Source organism: Paramormyrops kingsleyae, chromosome 9, assembly GCF_048594095.1.
Source record: "Paramormyrops kingsleyae isolate MSU_618 chromosome 9, PKINGS_0.4, whole genome shotgun sequence".
NCBI classification, from domain to species: Eukaryota; Metazoa; Chordata; class Actinopteri; order Osteoglossiformes; family Mormyridae; genus Paramormyrops; species Paramormyrops kingsleyae.
The window spans coordinates 22,646,649-22,658,706 of record NC_132805.1 but is presented as its reverse complement, the minus strand read 5'-3'; positions in this window follow the sequence as shown (position 1 = coordinate 22,658,706).

The window sequence follows — 12,058 nt, the reverse complement described above, 5'->3', positions numbered from 1 at the left end:
TGCTTAAAAATACTAAGATTGCTTTTTTACTGTATACCTTGAGGAGTGGTTAGCTATCTAGCAAAGCGTGAACCTAGCTAGTTTTCAACGGTCAAATTATTGCTACCTAGGGTTGCAAAGGGGCGGAAAATTTCCGGTAAATTTCCGGAAAGTTTCCGGTAAATTTCCATGGTAAGTTAAGCTTGGGAATTTTGGAAATATTCCATATTGGAAACTTTCCATGGAAATAATGGGAATTATGGAAATTAATGGGAATTTAGAAGAACTAACTGGGAATATATTATTTCCAAGCATAAATATAAACAGAAATCATAAGAAAACCTCCATGCAAAATGTTTTCAACAGATTTATTTGTAAGTACAGTAGAATAGAACACGTTTCAATAACTTGTTTCATGGATGAATAAAAACAGAAATGTTGAGTTCAATATTACCATCCCCTAACCCCGCTCATTCAAAAATGCCCCCTGTCCAAAAATCTCCACAAAGTCCCATTCAAAAGGTTAACTGAGTTAGCGACGTACGAAGAACGAGCCCCTGGAATGATCTTCAAAACAAAACAGCCAAATGAGGAAGCTAGCATCTTCTTTATGTTATACTAGCTATGGCTTATTTAGCATCTAACAGATGCTAGCATTTTATTTAGCATCTTATCAGATTGCTATCTACCAGATTAATACATTTTATGTGATATTCACAATTTAAACATTTAATGAATATATTTTCCCATAATATCATCAAAACTTACCTCACTTGTTAAGTCCACAGGCTCAAATGTGTGCCTTCAATACTCTTTGTCCTTCAGGCTCAAAAGTGTGGTCCATGTTTACATGTGATGGAGGCATGCACAGTGCCAGTAGGTGGTCTCAATAGCCATGCAGCAAGCATGTGCTCTGTACATGTGATTAAGGAATGGCATGGATATTCAAGTGTATTTGAATTGCATTTGTTTGTTTTTGTCAATATTATGCTAAAATATACTTTGCTCAACTATATTTAAGTTCCCTAAGAAGAGCCAACCTTCAATTTTGAAAATTCCCAGTTTATTCCCATAAATTCCCGTTAATTCCCGTTTATTCCCATTAATTCCCGTTAATTCCCATGGAAAGTTTCCATCTTTGAAAATTCCGGGAATTTTGCAACCCTATTGCTACCTCCACCATGTCCTGGACTAGTCAAGGACGTAAGAGGTAGGGAAAAGACGCCGGCTTTACACCAAAACTCCCAACAAAAGGCACATTGAAAGAGATGAAAGGAGATAATGATACGGGCAGCACAAAATCTACTCCCAATCAGGCCAATGCCAGTGCTAAGGATCATAACTACAACCGTAGTGTAAGCCCTGAACTCACGCTGATGCCAGTCTCCAACCCAGACACTCCAGACAGACCTGCTGATAAAAAGCCCAAAAGTGGTATAACCCTTGCTGATTTGCAAAACAACATTGCTGCATTAATTAATGAACGCTCTGATAGTTTGGAAGCTCTAATCAATAAAAATACTGACAACATCGAAACCTTAAAGACATCCATTGACTTTATGTACTGAGAAGTCGAATCATTAAAAAATATAGCCAAAACAGTTAAGGCTGCGTCTTAGAGGAATGACAGAAGACTGTCCCAAGTGGAGCTGAAAGTTAACGACCTTGAGAGATATCACCGCAGATGGAACCTAAGGCTTCATGGTGTCCCAGAGCAGAAGCAAGAAGATATTACCACTAAAGTACTCGACATCTGCTGTGCTGATACTGGGGAAACTAGTACGTGCTTCAAAAGCTGTGTTGATGTAACCCATCGTTTGGGCCTCTACCAGGATAGTCAGAGAAAGCCAAGATCCATCATTATTCGGTTCTCCACCAGGTCAGCCCGTGACTTGGTTTGGAGGAAAGCCAAAAGTAACACGTTCCTAAAGGATAATCACCTGAGATTCACTGAGGGTGATAATTGAAGGAAAGGAGGTGCACCCCCCATTCAATTCGTCTGAAGATGTTGGTCTTGCTTTGATGGAGGTCACCCAAAATCCTAAAGGTAGCAAGTAACAGCTATTGCATTTATGCCAGCCATACATATGTTCTTCATGAGGGGAGGTGAACTGTTAATTTCTGTGTTAGGCTACATTGTCTATATCATTGTCATCTCTGTCAGGGCTTTAAGAGATACTGTTAAACGTAAAGCATTATTTTTATTTGCAAACCAGTTGAAAACTGATTTTGTTTTTTTCCAAGAATCACATTCTGTTAAACAAGACATTACTTTTTGGAAAATGCAGTGGAGCAATGACTTATGGTTCTCACATGGTTCAGAAAGATCTGCAGGAGTTACTACTTAAAAAAACAAGTTCAATGGGAATGTTATGCATTTTGATTCAGACCCTAATGGTCATTATTTGTTATTGATTGTTGATGTTGAGGGTGCATTCTTTCTTCTTGCTAATTTTTATGGGTACAACTCTAAGGGGAAAATGACAATTTATTAGAGATTACAGAAGCGCAGGTTTTGTTATGGTTATCCAAATATCCTAACCTTTTGTTAATAGTAGGAGGTGATTTTAATACAGTTCCTGATCCTTTCTTAGATAGATGGCCACCTAGCACAAATCCATCTCCGTCTGTTTGCATAAATGCATTTATGGAAAAATTTAATTTAATAGATATTTGGAGAGTCAAAAATCCCAACTTAAAGTTATATACATGGTTCAACAGTTCAAGCTTATCCAGATCTCGAATTGACTTCTGGTTAATCCCCAATCTTTTAGATAAAAATATTATAACAGTTGATACACTACCGACTCCATTAACTGACCACAAAGCCATTTCTCTACAAATTTCCCTTAGGCCGAATATTGTCCGAGCATACAGGAGCTGTTACTGGAAGCTTAATAACTCCCTTCTGAATCATGAAAATGTTATTTTAAAAAAATGCATTAATTACTTAAACACTATTGGAATAAAGCTTTACTTAATAATCACTACTGTCAAAACTGGGAACTATTTAAATATGAGGCTGCCAAATTTCTAAGAGGTTACAGCTCTTCAATGGCGAAACAAAGGGAAAAGGAGGAGATGGAGGTGATAATTAAGATCTCTGCTCTCATTCAGATTTTACCTGAGAACCTATCTGATGAGGATAAAATAGACTTGGCTTTATACCAAAATAAACTAAATGACATTTTTAAAGGTAAAGCAGAGGGAGCTTTTATAAGGTCAAGGAGAAGATGGTTAGAAGAAGGTGAACAACACTCATCATACTTTTTTAAATTAGAGAAATAGAGAAATCCAAAGCTAAATTTAACTCTATCCAAAAACTTAATGTAGATGGGGTCATAACTGATGACCCTCGCAAGGTTTCGTCTTTTTGCTCCATGTATTACAGAGATTTATATAAATCTAATTATGATATGGACACCGCTGACTGCTTTCTTAGGCAACTTACTGGTACACAAATGATTAAGGATGATCAGATGAATTCCTGCGAGAGACCAATAACTCTTGATGAAGTCCTAACTGCAATTCGTCGGCTCAAACATAATAAATCTCCAGGTACAGATGGTCTATCTGCTGAATTTTATGCTGCTTTTGCAGAACAACTAGCCCCATTTCTTAATGTTTACACAGAAAGTCTTATTAAGCAATCTCTCCCTACTTCATTAACCCAAGGTCTATTAACCTTAATCCCTAAACCAAATAAAGATCCTCTTCTTATTGGCAACTGGAGGCCAATCTGCCTACTTAATAATGACTACAAAATAATAGCTCAAATTTTTGCCAAAATATTAAAAGATGTCTTGAATGACATTATTGATGAAAATCAAACTGGCTCTATGTCTAAAAGACATATATCGAATAACATTAGGCTTGTTCTAGACTTAATTGATTATTCAGATTTTTGTGAGGACAATAATTTTATATTATTTGTGGATTTTCGTAAAGCATTCGATACTATTGAACATGGCTTCATTTTTAAGGCTTTGAACAAATTTGGCTTTGGCCCCTTCTTTATAAAAGCTATTACAACATTATATAATAATGCTAACTGCTCCATTAAATTGCATGCAGGTACTTCTCCTACTGTAGATTTGATCTGAACCAAGGTATCAGGCAAGGCTGCCCTATTTCCCCATACTTATTTTTGATCTGTGCCCAACTTGCAATTTTATATGGAAGAATATAATCCATTACATTAAGAAATCAGTTCTATCCAACTCCTCCTCAAACGGTGGTGTTAATTTTTATGACTTCTCGACACTAAACAATGTATTTAAAATAAACTGGATCAAACAATTTCTCAAAAACCCTACTTGAATTTGGAATTTCATCCCCAATTTTATATTTTCAAAACTTGGTGGTCTTAAATTTTTTCTATTATGCAACTATAATGCTGATAAAATACCTATCAAACTATCCAATTTTCATAAACAAATGCTTCTCTCCTGGTCCCTACTTTACAAACATAACTTTTCCCCACACAGGTATTATATTTGGAATAATAGAGATATATTATATAAACACAAGTTTTATTTTTAAGCAATTGGTTTGGTCATAGTATTCATCTTGTTACACAACTTCTTGACTCAGAAGGTAAATTACTTTCTTACACAGATTTCTTGAATGTATATGGTTTCCCTGTTCCACCAAAGGAATATGCCGTAGTATTTGATGCCATTCCTGCTGGTGTATTAATGCTTCTCAAAGATTCAGTGGTCAGGGACCTGACCCCACCGCAGAGGTGTAAAGAGTACCTGAAAACCATACTTGAGTAAGAGAACAGATACCTTACTGTATAAATTACTCCATTACAAGTTACAAGTCACCAATTCCAATAAGACTTGAGTAAAAGTCGTAAAGTATCCAATTTTAAAAGAACTTAAGTATTTTACTCGTACTGAATGTAGGCTCAAAGAACACCAAGAAATGTGGAAAACAAGGAACTATTTATTTATGAGGCTTTATTTCCTAATATAGACATTAAATTGAACACCTCAATGTTTCAAAATGGCAGAAGAAGAAAATAGAACAAAAAGTCAGTCTCAGTCAAACTCAAATGTTCAAAAAAAAGGTAAAACAATAAAAAAACTAATAAAAAAACAAATTCAGAGCTGACTTTAATGGTGTCTTAAGGGCAATTCTTAAGGGCAATTCTTAAGGGTATTTCAAGCAAAAATGGAGCACTCCTAGTAATAAAATAATGACTTGAATTACACCATGATAATTATCAATATCGTTTGATATGATCATGATAAAAATATTTTTGCTATATCGCACAGCCTTAATGGATGCTACCACAGTGGCTTTGCTAACTAGCTAATAACTAGTAACCCATAGGAAGCAAGCTGAACAGTCGTTTGAGCAGACAGTAATATCTGATGACGCACAAAGTCTTTAAGTGTCAAGTCTTGTTAACTACATGGAAGCTATATTATCAGCAAGAAGGTCTTTACCTAGTTACCATAGTTTTGGTAGTGAGTCGGCTAGATAGTCAGCTAACTGATGGAAACGTTTAACCAGCAGCAAAACAACCACAAACAACCATGCGGGTCCCACAGTAAAATCTTTGTGCAGTAATTGACAGTCAATAGTGTGTCTAGCAGAAACATTAACAAACAAAATAATAAATAATAGATAGCACTGTTATTACACTGGGATACTAAAGATTTTTAACTTAATGACATAACAGGTACTACAACGATTCCGTTCTGCGAGTTCGCTTTGGCTTCCGCTTTAAGACGTGTTGGACAAGGGCGTGGCTTTCGCGGTACGAATGGGCCGGGTTGGATGTGGGCGGGGTTGGATGTCCAACCCCGCCCTCCTGCAGGCTGCAGCCAGACATACTTGAAGAAATTAGCCGTGGTAGATAAAGATCCTGACTTGTCGCACGCAATCACAATGTAGCGAGTAACGGTAAGCGTCCGTTCAAATGTAGTGGAGTAAAGAGTACATATATTCAGTCACAAATGTAGTGGAGTAGAGAGTAAAAGTTGCTTATATTTTTGATACTCAGTACAAGTACAAAGTAGCCAAAAAAATACTTAAGTACAGTAACGAAGTCCATTTACTCAAGTACTTTACACCACTGCCCCACCGCCACTAGAGCCAGCTGTCACATCTGTGGGAAGGATCTGTTTTTCAAGTACAAAAAAAAACAATTGTGATATAAGATCTCTGTTTCTGAAGGATAAGACTCATACTGCAAATGCTATGGCCTACTGGAATAATTTATTTTGTGACCTGGACTGGGAAAGGATTTGGACCCTACCTTCTAAATTTCTGTTGACAAACAAAGTGAAAGAGGTTTCTTTCAAAATTATTAATCGGTTCTATCCTACTAACTCTTTTCTTAGAAGATATAAAAAGGATATTAATGTTAATTGTTCATTTTGTAACCTCCAAGATGAAGATGTTCTGCACCTCTTCTGGTCTTGCCCATTTTCTAGTCAGTTCTGGCAAGAATTCACTGATTTTGTAATGTCCTATTTTCTTCAAGATTTTTCATTCTCATTTGAAAAGATGTTATTTGGTTTCTACAAAATACCCAGTGAATAAAGCAGACCAATTTTATATAACTAATTTATTAATATTATTAGCTAAATTTCATATTCATAACATAAAATTCTCTAATACAAAACCATCCTTTCAACACTTCATTTGTGAAACCAAACAATATCTATCATCCATACAACATTCCCAAAATGCAAAAGCAATCAAAACAGTGAATATATGCTCTTCTATTTGGTTTGTGTGATTTATCTCTCAGCTGGTCGTTTGTGTTATGAACCCCTGACATTGTATGTTACATATTTCTTTTCTTTTTCTGCTCTTATGTTTGTTAGGTGAGACTTTGTAATTGTTCTGTTTGCAAATAAAGAGTTAAAAAAAAAAAAAGATCCTGGCCTGAGCATTCTTATTTATTAGAGGTGGCTATTATATATTGTATTCTGTGTGTCTGGTATTTGGAAATTAATGTACATTGTTTTGTGTTTTATGTATGTATAGTTCTTGCAATAAATAAATAAATATCCTGGCCCGATCTGCAGACGCATGTGCAAACTTGTTTTCCATGTATGTCACTATTTGATCTGCCTGGCTGTGCCTGTCCGATCTGCGATTCTTCCCCGATCTGCGTAAGCATACGCGACACCAGCCACCTAGCGTGGCAGTGAAGTGAATACAGCAGGAAAAGTGCGCGGTCAGATTTTTTTTCCAAAATCTTACAAACTATCTCTTAGGTATAAAATTGGTTGGTGATCTCTCACCAAGGTACGGAATAGGATTAGGGCCACCATGAAAATATTATTTGAATTCTGACTTTAATGTCAGAATTCAAATAATATTTTCATGGTGGCCCTAATCCTCTTCCGTACCTTGGTCAGAATTCTGAGAAAAAAGTCAGAATTCTGACATTAAAGTCAGAATTCAAATAATATTTTCATAAGAACATAAGAACTATACAAACGAGAGGAGGCCATTCGGCCCATCGAGCTCGCTTGGGGAGAACTTAACTAATAGCTCAGAGTTGTTAAAATCTTATCTAGCTCTGATTTAAAGGAACCCAAGGATTCAGCTTGCACTACGTTATCAGGAAGACTATTCCATACTCTGACTACACGCTGTGTAAAGAAGTGCTTCCTTAAATCCAGTTTGAAATGTTCTCCCGCTAATTTCCACCTATGGCCACGAGTTCTTGTATTTGAACTAATGCTGAAGTAACTATTCGGTTGAACAGCATCCAAACCTGTTAGAATCTTATAGACCTGGATCATGTCCCCCCTCAGTCTCCTTTGCTTGAGGCTGAACAGATTTAGCTCAAATAACCTTTCCTCGTATGACATTCCTCTAAGACCAGGAATCATTCTTGTGGCCCTACGCTGCACCTTTTCTAGGGCCGCTATGTCCTTTTTAAGATATGGTGACCAAACCTGTACACAATATTCTAGGTGAGGTCTCACCAAGGAATTGTATAATCTTAGCATTACCTCCCTTGACTTAAACTCCACACACCTGGAGATATACCCCAACATCCTATTGGCCTTTTTTATTGCTTCCCCGCACTGGCGAGAATGAGACATGGAAGCATCAACATACACACCAAGGTCTTTCTCATAATCAGCTACCTTTATTTCAGTAGGTCCCATAAAATACCTGTACTTTATATTTCTGCTCCCTACATGGAGTACCTTACATTTGTCTATGTTAAATTTCATCTGCCAGGTGTCAGCCCAGTCACTAATTAAATTAAGATCCCGCTGTAGCTGCTGAGCCGCTAGTTCAGTATCTGCTACACCACCCACCTTGGTGTCATCTGCAAATTTCACCAGTTTACTGTATATATTGGTCTCTATATCATTTATGTAAATTAGGAACAAAAGTGGTCCTAAAATTGAACCCTGCGGTACCCCACTATGAACGCAGGCCCACTGTGACATTGAGCCTCTTATAACTACTCGCTGCTTCCTATCCGTTAACCAGTTATCAATCCAGGTCGCTACAGTTCCTAAAATACCTGTCGCTTTGAGTTTAAGTGAGAGCCTCTTGTGGGGAACAACATCAAAAGCCTTTTGGAAATCTAAGTAGATGACATCATAGGCCTTCTTATCATCAACTTCCTGAGTAGCTTCCTCAAAAAACTCCAACAGATTTGTTTAACAGGATCTACCTCTCCTAAATCCATGCTGGCTATCCCTCAAAATGTTATTTGAGTCCAGGTAATCTACCATTTTCTCTTTGATTATAGCCTCCATAACTTTACCAGTTATACAAGTTAGACTGATTGGCCTATAGTTTGACAAATTACTTCTATCCCCTTTTTTGAAAATGGGCGTTATGTTGGCATGCTTCCAATCAGAAGGTACCACACCTTCAGATAAGGATTTTTGAAACAGTAATGTTAAGGGTCGGCAAATAATATCCCTCATCTCTTTTAACACTATAGGTAAGATGCCATCAGGGCCCTGTGATTTATTTATTTTGAGCTTAGCTAGGCTTTGCAAAACATCAGCTTCAGTTATATATATATTAGTTATAGACGATGTTGGATTAGTAATAAGAACTGGTAAGTTACTAGTGTCCTCAACAGTGAATACCCGTGCAAAACTATCATTGAACTCATTTACTATGTCAATGTCGTTTTCAATTATAAGACCCTTACTATCCTGCAGATTAGTAATTTCAGCTTTTAGAGCTCTTTTAGAGTTAAAATACTGGAAGAAACTTAACGTCATCCTTAGCCTCCAATGCGATCTTCCTTTCGACATTCCTTTTAGCTCGTCTAATGTCATTTTTTAATTCAGCCTGTAGATTTAGATACTCTTGCTTTATTATGTCATCATCAGTTATTTTCCATCTCTGGAACAAAGCCCTTTTCCTCCTTACTTTAAACTTTATTTCCCTATTAAACCACCTAGGTTGCAGTTTCCTAGATTTATTCTTGCTGGAAACAGGTATGAAGTCCTCTTGCACTTGCAATAATGTGCTTTTAAAAAATTCCCATGCCTCCTCAACAGTTTTGTTATTTAACTCCATCCAGTTCACAATTTCTAGTTTTAATCTCATACAATTGAAGTTAGCCTTCCTAACATTATATATTTTTGATTTGGACTTTGCTCTTCGGGCACTAAACTTAACCTCAAATTTAACCATGTTATGATCACTACTGTCAAGTGGTTCTAAAACGTCTAATTTACCAATCCTGTCCTGGTTATTAGACAAAACAAGATCAAGAATGGCATCTCCCCTGGTAGGGGTGTTAACAAACTGAGTAAAAAAACAATCCTGTACTAATTCCACCATCTCAAGTTCATTTTCAGAAGAGCCAGCAACAATGTCCCACTGCATCCCCGGTAGATTAAAATCACCCATAACTACCACATCATTTTTATTGCTCATAATCCTAATATCACTGTATAACAATCTGCTTTCTTCAGCAGCTACATTGGGTGCTCTGTAACAAACACCGACAATTAGGCTATTTGAGTTTGTAGCATCTAATTTTACCCATATAGCTTCCGTACTTTTACTTGTATCAGTAAGCTCCCTTGCCTGCAAGTTTTCCTTTACATATACTGCAACACCACCTCCCTTCTTACCTATACGGTCTTTACGGAACAATGTGTAACCATCCATATTATATTCTTGTCCATCCTTATCACTCAACCACGTTTCAGTTATTTGCTATAATATCATAAGAGTCCGATGAGATAAGAGCCTCTAAATCATGAATTTTATTCCTAATACTCCTGGCGTTTAAATACAGACAACAAAGGGTAGGCCTATTACAGTGCCTACTTATAATATGATTTTTTGTGGCTTTCCATTTCCCCCCAGTTACATACTTAACTAACCTCCCTGCCCCCCCAGTCCCTAGTTAAAACATTCCTCAACTACTCTACAAATACGCCTTCCCTGTACACTGGTTCCCCTCCGGTTCAGATGCAACCCATCCGGCTTGAACAGGTCCCACCTGTTCCAGAAGGTCCTCCAGTGCCCCATAAACCTAAACCCCTCTTTCCTACACCATCCTTTTAGCCACGCATTTAATCTCCTTATCTCAGCTAACTTAGCCTGACTTGCGCGTGGCACGGGGAGTATTTCAGAAAATACCACCATGGACGTTCTGCTTCTAAGCTTATTGGCGACTTCTATAAATTTATCCTGCAGAACAGCCCTTCTACCCTTGCCTATGTCGTTGGTGCCAACATGCACCACAACAACTGGATCCACCCCAGCTGGGGCCAAAAGCTTGTCCACACGATCTGGAATGTCTCCTACCTGGGCACCAGGCAGGCAAGACACCGTATGGGACCCTCTATCACGCGTGCACACATAACTGTCTACTCCCCTAATAATTGAATCCCCCACTACCACAACCTCCCTCTTTCTGGGGGGAGGGGGCTCCTCAGTGCCCAAGGGCCCACCTGCTTCCCCAGTCCCTTCCGGCTCTAAAGCTGGAAGCACCTGAAACCTGTTAGACACAGACACCTCAGGTGATGCCGCCTCTGTAACATGTGTACGCCTTTTCCTGCCTCTACGACCTACGGTCATTCAGCTCTCTCGACCTCTCTGCTCTTCATTCTCCCTCCCCCCCACTAGTGGCATACACACCATCTCCCTAAACGGCGTATCAACTAGCTCATCTAACTCACTGTTGCATTGGATTAGAGCCAGTTGCTCCTCAAGGTCGCGAACCTTGACCATGAGTGAGTCCACTAGCTTACATCGCTCGCAGATGAAGTCCGACTGGACACTAACATCCAGAAGGGCAAACATCTTGCAAACGCAACACTGAGCCGGCCCCATAATTAACTAACTCACTATGACCCCGTACTCCCAGCCAAGTAAATTTATATAGTGTATTTAACTATAAAGATTAATTTGCGTAACAATAAATGCAGTAACGTGCGGAGTACACTAAAATAAGTTATTACTTGTGTTAAAACGGAACTTAATTATTATTTTATTTAAAATTTTAAACCTGATAAATTTACTACTACTTACCAGAGGAACCTCTGCCTGAACCAAGTATGAACTAAAAACAAGGCGAAATCGAAGTTGCTCTTGGGAGGTCGAAAAACCACAAAAACCCCCTCACAGCAGGCTACTGCCGGAGCGGGAAAAAAGTGGAAAATGTCCTCCCGGCCCCGACTGGCGACCGAGTAAAGCTCAGGAGCAACTGTCCTTTTCCGGCGCCGGGTAGCGATACCGACGTTAGATATTATTAGTTATAATCGCCCCGCGGGTGTTTGTTATGGAGTTTAAACGCGGACAGAAAAACGCCGCTCACGCGACACCTGCAGCTCTCTGTCGGTAATAATCGCGCTGTTAATTAACAGACAGGACAGACAAACACTCGCGCCGACCGAAATAAGAACAATAAATAGAAATAAACAGCCACCCACGTAAACAGGTAAAGCACACAAACACTCAAAACACTCCAAAAAACAATCCCAAACAATCGCTGCAGCTCAACACCACTCTCTCGCAGCAATCCCAGCAATCCTCGCAGCCCTGCGAGCTCTGAGTAAGTTCACAGCATTCATGGTGTCCCTAATCCTCTTCCGTACCTAGAGAC